Below are 11132 nucleotides of genomic sequence, written 5' to 3'. Positions count from 1 at the left end.
ATCTTAACCACATTAATACAAATGTGAAGGACCACGGTGCCCAAGTCAGGCAATTGGATCATACTTTTTCAATATGCATCAACTTTTTATTCTTCACACAATACATGAGCATGAACCATGGACATAACATATAGGTGGACTATAATGTGGGGGTAGGTTTCAAAGGGGTAAAAGTGAAGAAGAAAGTGTTGCATCAACTCGGTGTATCAACAGGCTATGGAGATGCCCGTCTATAAATATCAGTGTGAGGAGTAGGGATTTTCATGCAACAGATGCACTAGAGCTATAAGTGTATGAAAGCTCGACCGAAGCTAAGTGGGTGTGCATCCAACTTGCTTGCTCATGAAGACCTCAGGCTTTTGAGGATGCCCGTCATCAGAAAATAGAAGCCAAGTTCTATAATGAAAAATTACACTAGCATATGGAATTTAAAAAACAAGAGACTCTATATGAAGAACATGGTGCCACTTCGAGGCAAAAGTGTGGTAAAGGATAGTAGCAAAGTCCCTTCTCTCTTTTTATTTCATTTATTTGTTTATTTATTTTAATTTTTTCATGGTGTGATTTTTTTTTACCTCCCCATTTCCCTTTTTTTATGGTGGGCTCATTTGGCCTCCCCCATTTTTCTTTCTCACTGGCACAATGCTCTAATAATGATGATCATCACACTTTTATTTACTTACAACTCGATATGAAAAACTAATAGGACGATATGACTCTATATGAATGCTCCTGGCAGTGTACTAGGATGTGCAATGATCTAGGGTAGCAAAAGATATCAAAAATGGACAAGCCATGTATATATCCTGCTAGCTATATCAGATAATGCAAAGCAATATGACAATGGAAGCACAAGTCATATGAAGTGACGGTGGAAGTTGCGTGGCAATATATCTCGGAATGGCTATGGAAACTCCATGATAGTTAGGTATGATGGCTATTTTGACGAAGATATAATAAGGCTTATGTGCAACAGAACATATCATGTCGTGGGGTTTGGATGCACCGCAAAAGTTGAACCGATCCTCGAGGTGAGAATGGACAATGCATGGTACAAAAGAGGCTAGCAAATATGAGGAGGTGAGATTGCGTATGTCCATGGTGTCACATTATTCATAAAGAACTCATATACTTATTGCAAAGTTTTATTAGTTTTATCAAATATCAAAGTACTACTAGCATGCCCTGAGGGACAGTGTTGGGAGGAATTAACAATCGCGTGACTCCGACTCGAAACAACACTAGGATTTCAATGAGGTACAGAAATGCTCACACATCATCACCATGTGCTTTTAATTTTTAGATAAACAAGAAGGTGAACACCTCTTAATACCGACACTTCTACAAATAAACAATTATGCAATCACACCTTTTCACATTACCATAACAATATCATTAACCCACAATTTCTCTTTAATGTGCTACATGAAGGTGTTGATTATCACTCCTTGAATACCTATTATTTTTGGACTAGTCTTATAACCCATGCAAATTACCACCACTGTTTATTAACTCTCAAAGAAATATAAGTGAATAACTAGAGTTTAATTATTTCTATAGAATACCTATACATGCTCTAATAAATATAAGTGAAGCAAAATATCATTCTACAAATAAAGGTTTTCTATATGTAGAGAAAGAGGCATTCAACTAGATATAAGTGAAGCACATGAAGCATCATATAAAGCCATACTCAAAAAATACAAGTGAAGTGCAAAGAGCATTTTATAAATCAACCATGTACTTTCCCATACCAGCATGATGTGTTGCTAAAAGGAAAATTAAAGGCACACGACGCTCCAAGAATTTCCGGATATCTTGTGCACAAAAGAAAAAGCAAAACATACCGATAGTTGTTGAAGAAGAAAGATGGGATGCCTTCCGAGGTATCCCCAATCTTTGATGCTTGAGTCTCCTTGAATAATTGCTTCGGGTGCCTTGGTCATACCCAAGCTTGAGCTCTTGCATCTCCCTATTCTTCTCATATCAATACCACCTCGATCTTTGAACACTTCATCCACACAAAACGTAGCATAACTTTTATTTCAAACATTTGTACATAATCATCAAATCTCATCATGTTCGTCCATAACATTATCACATAATTCTAATCTAATATTACCAAATGTATTCTTTCACAATTCTATGGCTCCCAAGTCAATTTGGCTCAACAAGAATTCAAAACATAAGCATGCAAAGCAACTATAACAACAATATGTGAAAAACACGATAGTCTTTAAAGATGCAGATGAAATGTATACTAGTGTAACCTAAAAACTTCTAAACAATTAGTACCTGGTAAATAATTTATATGAAACTATTGTGTGCGAATTTCCGATTTGTTTGGCCTTCTAGTAAAATAAGAAACACTATGAAACACTACAGCCAAAGTTTCTATTTTTTGCACAACACATATGAAACATGCAATTCAAACATCCTACAGGTAAATATAGGAAAATTTATTTTATAATACAATGTACTTGAACAAGGGGATAATTATTTTTGTTGAAAAGTTTATGTAATCAAGATTGACAAAGTTTCCATGGTCATGAACAAAGTTTAAGGCTATCCCCCACTTCAATGGTGCTCGTCCTTTTCACTTTCACTTTCCTTTTTGAAAATGATTCAGGTTCCCCACTTTATATTTTTGATTTTAATTAGTTTGAAAGGACACAGCATAAGTAAATGACTCACTAAAACTTCCGAGTTGTCTCCTAGCAGTGCTTTCTTTAAAGCCATTAAGTTAGGCATATAGTGCTCAAGTAATTGATCCACCCGGATCCCAAGGTATATCAAAGCCAATTTTAATTAACATTGATTCGTAATTTAGTAGTGAGCAAAAAGTTATATATATCATGTAGCAACAAAGTCTAACTCTCTTCCTATGCATTGGCATGTCATAAAAGAACAATTCATTCACACAAAGTAAAGGCCAATGCATATCATAAGTAGTTTCTTGCTATTTTATCGTATTGGAAATATAGAGAGGTAAAGATTTGGTTCCTCTCTCATAATAATTGCAAGTAGGAGAAGCAAGCACATTCATATTATATCCATCAAAATCATCATGTGTAGTGGTAAAATGCAACCCATCAATATAATCCTTAATAAGTTCAAACTTCTCTGATATGGTGTAATTGGAAGGATTCATGGGTGCAATACCAACAATTTCATGATTAATATAAGAAATTACAAAAAGTTCTTATTTATAATCATAATTCATATTGGCATCATGGCCACAGGCATAGCAAGCATCAAGTGCATCAAAAATGGATATTTCAAATGAATCCACGGGATCATAACATTCATCAAAGCATGGATGCTTCAATATGTGTGAAGGGAAATTAAAAAATGTATGAGTTTAAGAGTTACTCTCATTAGAAGGTGGGAACGGGAAGCTAATCCGCTCTTCCTCCTTCTGTTCTTCGCTCTCCTCCTCATCTTTTTCATCTAACGAGTTCATAGATTCAACAATTTCTTCTTCCATAGATTCCTATAAAATATTAGTCTCTTCAAGGGCAGTGGTAATTACTTTAATAAATTCATTAATACCGGCATTGTATTCATAATTCTCATAGCAATATTTAGGTATGGCAACATTTACAGATTTGTAAGCAATATCATCATACTTTTCAATCAAAGAAGCAATTTCATATGCACCCTTGAAAGCGACAAATTCTTCTATTTGTTCAACGTCGTAGTAGTCATATATACCATTAGCATAAGTATAGTCACATTGAAAGGGAAGATGTGAAGTCTCCATCTTAGAGCAATAAGTATAATCACATCTAAAACATAAATTCCAAGCATACCAACGCAACATTTTAATTTTTTTCCATAAGTGTTTCCCTTTTTAAGTCAAGCAATAATCCCTAAAAAACTCACTTCGATCCAACTTGTATCCCATTATCAAGTTCAATGGAGAATTCTCAGGATTCTCAAAGTGATATTTAATGTTTTCCACATAACCATCATCGAGGGTTTTAGGAGGTTCCCCATCTCCATGAGTAGCAAGTACAACTAATTTTTTTGGTGTTTCATGTTCCATATCCATAACTAAAGATATAAAATAACTTAGAATAGAAAATAAAAATTACTTAGTGATAAAGCAAACAAGAACACATGAGAAGATCAACCACTATGCTATTGCTCCTCGGCAACGGCGCCAGAAAGAGGTCTTGATAACCCACAAGTGTAGGGGATCGTTTGTTGTCTTTCTCGATAAGTAAGGGTGTCGAACCCAACAAGGAGATAAAGATAGAATTAATATTCTCTCAAGTTCTGTTGAGCACTGTTACAACTCTACGCACGCTTACGCTTACTTTACCTAGAATAAAGTAAATATAGCGAGTGTGGAAAAGTGGTGATAGGATTTCCGAGATTGTCCTAGGCAATTGATAACTAGAATGGTAATCATTATCGCAGTTTTATATGAGGGAGAGGCATGAGATAACATACTTTTCGTACTTGGATCATATGCACTTATGATTAGAAATCTAGCAAGCATCCGCAACTACTAAAGATCATTAAGGTAAAACCCAACCATAGTATTAAACATCAAGTCCCCTTTACTCCCATACGCAAAGAACTCTCTTACTCGGGTGTAAGATTCTGTCACTCCAGCCACCCATTATAAGTGAATCATGCACATATTGCAAACCCTCCAGCGTGAATATTTCACGTGTGCGCCTCACGGAAAGCACCTTAGGACAGCAACAATATAAACCAGGCAACTCAATCAATCAAGATCATCAATCAACACATAGGACAAAAGTAACTACTCAAGCATGAGAGGATATCCACACATCATAAGATAATAATATATAACATTAAGCACCATTTTCAAGTAGGGAGTACAGAGGGATGGGGGAGACCGGACCGATGTAGAGAGATGAGGGAAGGTGATGGTGGTGGTGATGATGGCGGCGAAGTTGTTTGTGTAGATCATCGTCACGATGGTTGCCCCGACGATGCTCCGGCGCCACCAAGAGAGAGGGGGAGAGCCCCCTCCTTCTTCGTCTTCCCTGGCCTTCACCCTAGGTTGGAGATCTCTGGTCCACGGCCGCCATGGAACCCGGAGGGCAGCAGCCCCTCCGGGATTGGATCTCTTTCCCTGTTTCTCTCCTGTTTTCGTGACCTATTTTCTCGCCCTTCACCGTTTCTGGAATATCCGGAGATCCGTAACTTCGATCAAGCCGAATTTTTAGGGGATTTTTATCAGAAAATATATTTCTTGCAGACAAAGGAGAGCTCCAAGCAGTTTAAGGGCTGGACACAGGCTATCAGGGCCTGATCCCACACCGTAGCCATGCCCTGGTAGCTCGTGGGACCCTCACGCATCATCTTGCATTAATTCCGACTCCCAAAATTCACATATATTCCAAAAAAATATCTGTAAAGTTTTATCGCGTTTGGAGTCTGTTTGATATATATTTTCTGTGAAACAAAAAAACACACAAGAAATAAGAACTAACACTGGGCACTAGTCAACAGGTTAGTGCTAAAAAATAATACAAATTGTAACTAATTACTCAAAAAGTATCCTAGAATGATAATATAATAGCATGGAACAATCAAAAGTTATAGATACGTTGGAGACGTATCAGCTACCAAGCCCCGGAAGGCCGTCATACCGCGCATCAAGGTGGATGTGTTTGTGGCCTTAGCGTAAGAGATTTCTCGAGAGATATTTCCATTCCTACTGTTGTTTTTCGATTTTTGTTCGAATGACATAGATTTATGAATATTTTTTCTGCTGAGCTGATACCTCCACCACCTCACACAAGCCCAAGGCCCCAGAGAAGGTTCAGACGGATTCTAACATAACATCTTCAAAAGGTAGCATCTGAACTTGTTCAGATTTCATTCAGAAATCTAGCTTTCTATTGCAAATAATGACCTAGTGATCTTCAACGTCTCCAGGGCCGCGTGACGTGATCGAGCTTGATCTGCCTAAGTCTTCAACCATCGAGGATGTGGTGATGCAGGATGTTAATCCCACCTGAGTGACTAGGTCCTCGCCTGTTGAGCTTCGACTCTACTGCAGGACACCACTCCAAAGGCTGGGGCCTCACTCGGAGGAGGGTCATCTGTCCTTCCACAAACTCCTCCAATGGCCAACATTTTCGCATGGCACCATGTCCCGGAGGACCAGGTGGGCGTGCGCAAGGAAGCCTTGATCTAGATGGAGTTGATGACCGGCCGACTAAAGGAGGCATATGACGCTAGTGAGTCTGTGGGAAGAACAATCAAGTAAGTACTCTTGCGAGTACCAGTTTCAGTCGGGAGTTTTTCTCTACGCGTGTTTTTTTGTTTCCCGACTGGGCTTGCGCAAGGCACACCAACTGGGTGTTCTTTTCCAATGGGGGCACACTGAGTGCACCTAGTGGGTGTAGTCCTCGAGACTACCGTCAACTAAAGCAGTCAGCGGTAGTATTAGTTCCTATATTGATTTAACATAGACCATCGAGGTACAAAACCCTTTGTCCACCTCTTCATCCCTCCAGTGAGCGAGCATTGAGCGCACCCACTGGGTGTAGTCCCTGAGACCACCGTCGACTGACACAGTCGGCTGTAGTCTTTGAATTTCCATTGCCGAATTTTCACTAATTGTGTTTTCTGTTGGCAGAATATAAGCGAGCTCGGGTGACGCTATGATTCCATGTAGAAGGATTTGCATGACCTATGCCTTAGCCTTGAATCCAAGAAGAACAAGAGTGGCCCCTCGAGTAGGAGAATCGCGCACTCGGAGGTAAGGAGATTCCACCAGACTGCCTTAGTGTTTGTTCTTTCTCCCTATCCGACTGAGACTACTTTATCAGATGTCCGTAGCGAAAATCATCAGCTTGATGAGAGGCTAAAGACTTGTATTTATTTAGACGCCATGAAGGAAGCCCTTGAGAAGAGGGATATGGAGCTTGTGTCCGCTTGGAAGGAAACCAATCGGAACATTAAGGCAGCCAACGACAAGCTGAAATTGGTTGAAAAGTTGGACGAGGAGAAGCAAATTCTGGAGGTTGCAGCGAAGAAGTCTGCTGAGCAACTCGCGGAACTGGAAAAGCTCTATGTCGAGTGGGTATCCAAGCTTAATCACGTCTCGCGCAAGAACCTTGAACTGGAGCAGTTTGTCGAGAAATTCAACAAAGACACGAGCGAGAAGCTTAATCTCATGCCGTTGGCCCGATTGATCCTTATATTGCTTAGACAACTTCCGAGTGATCTGTGATTCCTTTCTTCACTTAACTGTTTCTAGAATTTTGCATCGACATCGAGGAAGTGACCGAGAAAATCGAGAATGAGTTGGATCCATCTCACGAGCTTCTCACAGATATCTCAGCTCTGGCCATTCTTTGACTCGAGGAATGCATCGAGCAGGTGCGCGTCTACTTTGAATGGCTTAGCTCAGCCGTCTTTGACATCCATCGAGAACTCGTACCTGATAAGGAGTTCTCGAAGGACTTGCATTCCCTCCTTGACCGAGTGAGGGAGGTACCAAGCTGAGTGCAAATCTGGAAGAAATCGGATTCCCGAGATGGAGCCGATATTGCCCTCTCGCTTGTTCACATTCATTGCAAGGGAGTGGACGAGGAGAAGCTGAAGAACCTCATGGTCGTCAACAGGAAGACCGCAAAGCTCTAGTACTTCACGGATATGTTCATGTAGGCTGCCACCTGGATTGCATATGACATCAACCTCGACACCTTCATCGAAGCGGTGGTCCCATCATCCTCCCAATGATTCTCGGATAAAAACCATTAAATTTATTTTTCTTTAGTATGCCGAGTGGTTGCCATAACCGTAAACTTTGAGTGAGCCTGATTCTCCTGCTAACCTTAATTGCTTTGGACAGAATGCAGTTTCTATTTTCCTTATCTTCATTCCAATTTGGAGTCTTCGAGTGTTTGGCAGGTTCTCGGAGGGAGCACCAAAGTACTTAGGCGACTGATAGGTCACATCTAAGTCCCTGAGTGTGGATGATGTCCTCACTCAGAGTAGATTTAACTTAGGAGAAATCAGGCATGTGGCGAAGCACCCAAGTGTGGATTATGTCCTCACTCAGAGCAGGTTTTCACTTAGGCGAAATCAGGTCTGCAGCTAAGCCCCCGAGTGTGGATGATATCCTCACTCGGAAAAGGTTCAACTTAGGTGAAATCAAATTCACAGCTAAGAATGAAGGAATTCATGTGAATAATGATGGTCCTGTTCATCTTGGCGTGTGAGTGTGGATTGTGTCCTCACTTGCAGCCATTTTAACTTAGGAGAAATCAGGTCAGTAGCTAAGCCCCCGAGTGTGGATGATATCCTCATTTGGAGCAGATTTAACTTAGGTGAAATCAATTTCACAACTAAGAATGAAGTAGTTCTTGCGAACAATGAAGGTTATGTCCATCTTTGCATGTGAGTGTGGATAGTGTCCTCAGTCGAAGCCATTTTAACTTAGGCTAAATCAGGTCCGCATCTAAGCCCCTAAGTGTGGATAATGTTCTCACTCGGAGCAGGTTTTAACTTAGGAGAAATAAAGTTTGCAACTAAGAATGAAGGTGTTTTTTGCGAGCATTGATGGTCCTGTCCATCTTTGAGTCTCAGTGTGGATCGTGTCCTCACTCGGAGCCGTTTTAACTTAGGAGAAATAAGGTTCATGGTTAAGCCCCCGAGTGTGGATGATGTCCTCACTGAGAGCAGATTTTAACTTAGGCGAGATTAGGTTCATAGCTAAGAATGAAGGTAGTTCTTGCGAATAATGATGGTCATGTCCATCTTCATGTCTGAGTGTGGTTCATGTCCTCAATAGGAGTTGTTTTGACTTAGGTGAAATCGGGTTTGTGGCTAACCCTCAAGTGTAGATGATGTCCTCACTCAGAGTAGGTTTTAGCTTAGGCGAAATCTGGCTCGCAACTAAGAATGAAAGTAGTTCTTGCGAACAATGATGGCCATGTCTATCTTGGCGTCTGAGTATGGATCGTCTCCTCACTTGGTGCCATGTTAATTTAGGCAAAATCAGGTTCGTAGCTAGCCCCCGAGTGTGGATGATGTCCTCACTCGGAGATGGTTTTAACTTAGGCGAAATCAGGTTTGCAGCTAAGAATGAAGGTAGTTCTTGCGAACAATGATGGTCCTGTTCATCTTGGTGTCTGAGTGCGGATCGTGCCTTCACTCGGAGCCGTTTTAACTTAGGCGAAATCAGGTTCGCCGCTATGCCCCGAGTGTGGATGACGTCCTCACACGGAGCAGGTTTTAACTTAGGCAAAATGAGGTTCACGGCTAAGAATGAAGGTAGTCTTGCGAACAATGATGGTCTAGTCCATCTTGGCATCTGAGTGTGGATCGTGTCCTCACTCGGAGCAATTTTAACTTCGGCAAAATCAGGTCCACAGCTAAGCCCCCGAGTGTGGATGATGTCCTCACTCGGAGGAGGTTTTAACTTATGTAAAACAATCTTCGCAACTAAGTCATCTTAGCCACCTGGGGATAGTTATTCACTGGAGCGAAAATAATTAATTTTATACAATGTATAAAGAAGTAGAACTTATTATTCCTAAAAACCACTCGAGTTCATTACAAGAATGATAATTGGAAAAGTTTTGATATGTTCTATGTGTAGAACTTGCGAAGCAGATCCACATTCCAAGCTCTAGGCTCTTCTGCTTCATGCTGAAAGTTGTAGAGCTAATAGGTTCCATTGTGGAGGACTTTGGAGATTTTAAAGGGCCTTTGCCATGGAGGCACCAACTTGTGGGGCTTTTGTTGTTCCAGCCGGAGGACCAGATCGCCTTCCTAAAAGGCGTGCCCTCTGACTTGCTTATCATGATAGTACCTCAGATTCTGTTGGTACTGGGTCGATCTGATGAGGGCTAGCTTTATATCCTCTTTTAGGAGATCCATACCATCTTGACGTCCTGCCTCAGCTTCAACTTCATTGTATTGTTCCACCCGAGGGGAATTGTGACGCGGGTCACTCGGCACGACAGCTTCAGACCCGTACACCAAGAAGAAAGGATTGCGCTTGGTGGAGCTATTCAGGGTTGTTTGCATGCACATAGGATGGATGGAATCTCTTCGACCGAGGCCCATGCGACATAATTTACACCCCTCATTACTCAGGGCTTCAGTCCTAGTAATATCACTCCATTTGCTCGCTTTGCCTATCCGTTCGACTATGGGTGAGCCACGAAGGCACAATTAACCCGAGTGCCTTGGGAGTAGCAGAACTCGTGGAATTCGTGCGAGTCAAAATTGGACCCATCGTCAGTGATGATAACATGTGGAATTCCATATCTGAAGATAATCTACCAAATGAAGGTGAAGGCAGCTGCTGAGTCCAGGCTGTTGATCGGTTTTGCTTCAACCCACTTGGTGAACTTATCGACCACCACTAGCAGGTGGGTAAATCCACTTTTCCCGGTTCATAGGGGGCGTACCATGTCGATCTCCCACAAGGCAAATGGCTAGGTGAGCGGAATTGTCTTTAGTGTGGATGCAAGCTTGTGAGATTAATTCTTGTAGAACTGGCATCTAGCACATAGCTCAACCAAGTCTCTTGCTGCCTCATTGGCTTGGGGCTAATAAAAAACTGCTTGGAAGGCTTTGGCAACCAACGTCTAAGAGGACGTGTGGTGGCCACAACTTCTCGAGTGAATCTCGTGTTAGATTTGTAGCCCTTTCTCTCGGGAAATGCATTTCTGACTGACTCCTTTAGTGATATTCTTGTAGCTGATCTGCTATTACCTTGAAAGCTTTAGAGTGCCGTAAGATTCAATGGGCTTCTTCTTCGTCTTCTAGGAGCTCTTGCTGGAGCAAGTATGCTAAATAAGGTTGAGTCCACTCGGGAGTGATTACCAGCATCTCGTGGACAAAATCGATCACTACTGGAATGTCAACCTCAGTTGGATTTGATGGGCCGACTGCTTGTGGGGGCTCCTCTGTGAATGGATCTTTTTTAATTTTAGGGGCACGCAGATGTTCAAGGAACACGGCCTTTGGAATTGCTCGTCGAGTGGACCCGATCTTGGCTAGGTCATCTGGTGCCTCGTTCTTGTCCAGAGCTACATGGTGCAGCTCCAACCCTTCAAAATTCCTCTCCAACTTCTTGACTGTGTTGCAATATCTTGTCATAGATGGGCTGTGAACGTCCA

The sequence above is a fragment of the Hordeum vulgare genome, chromosome 4H, assembly GCF_904849725.1.
Source record: "Hordeum vulgare subsp. vulgare chromosome 4H, MorexV3_pseudomolecules_assembly, whole genome shotgun sequence".
Taxonomy (NCBI): Eukaryota; Viridiplantae; Streptophyta; class Magnoliopsida; order Poales; family Poaceae; genus Hordeum; species Hordeum vulgare.
Note: the sequence above shows the minus strand (reverse complement) of the source record.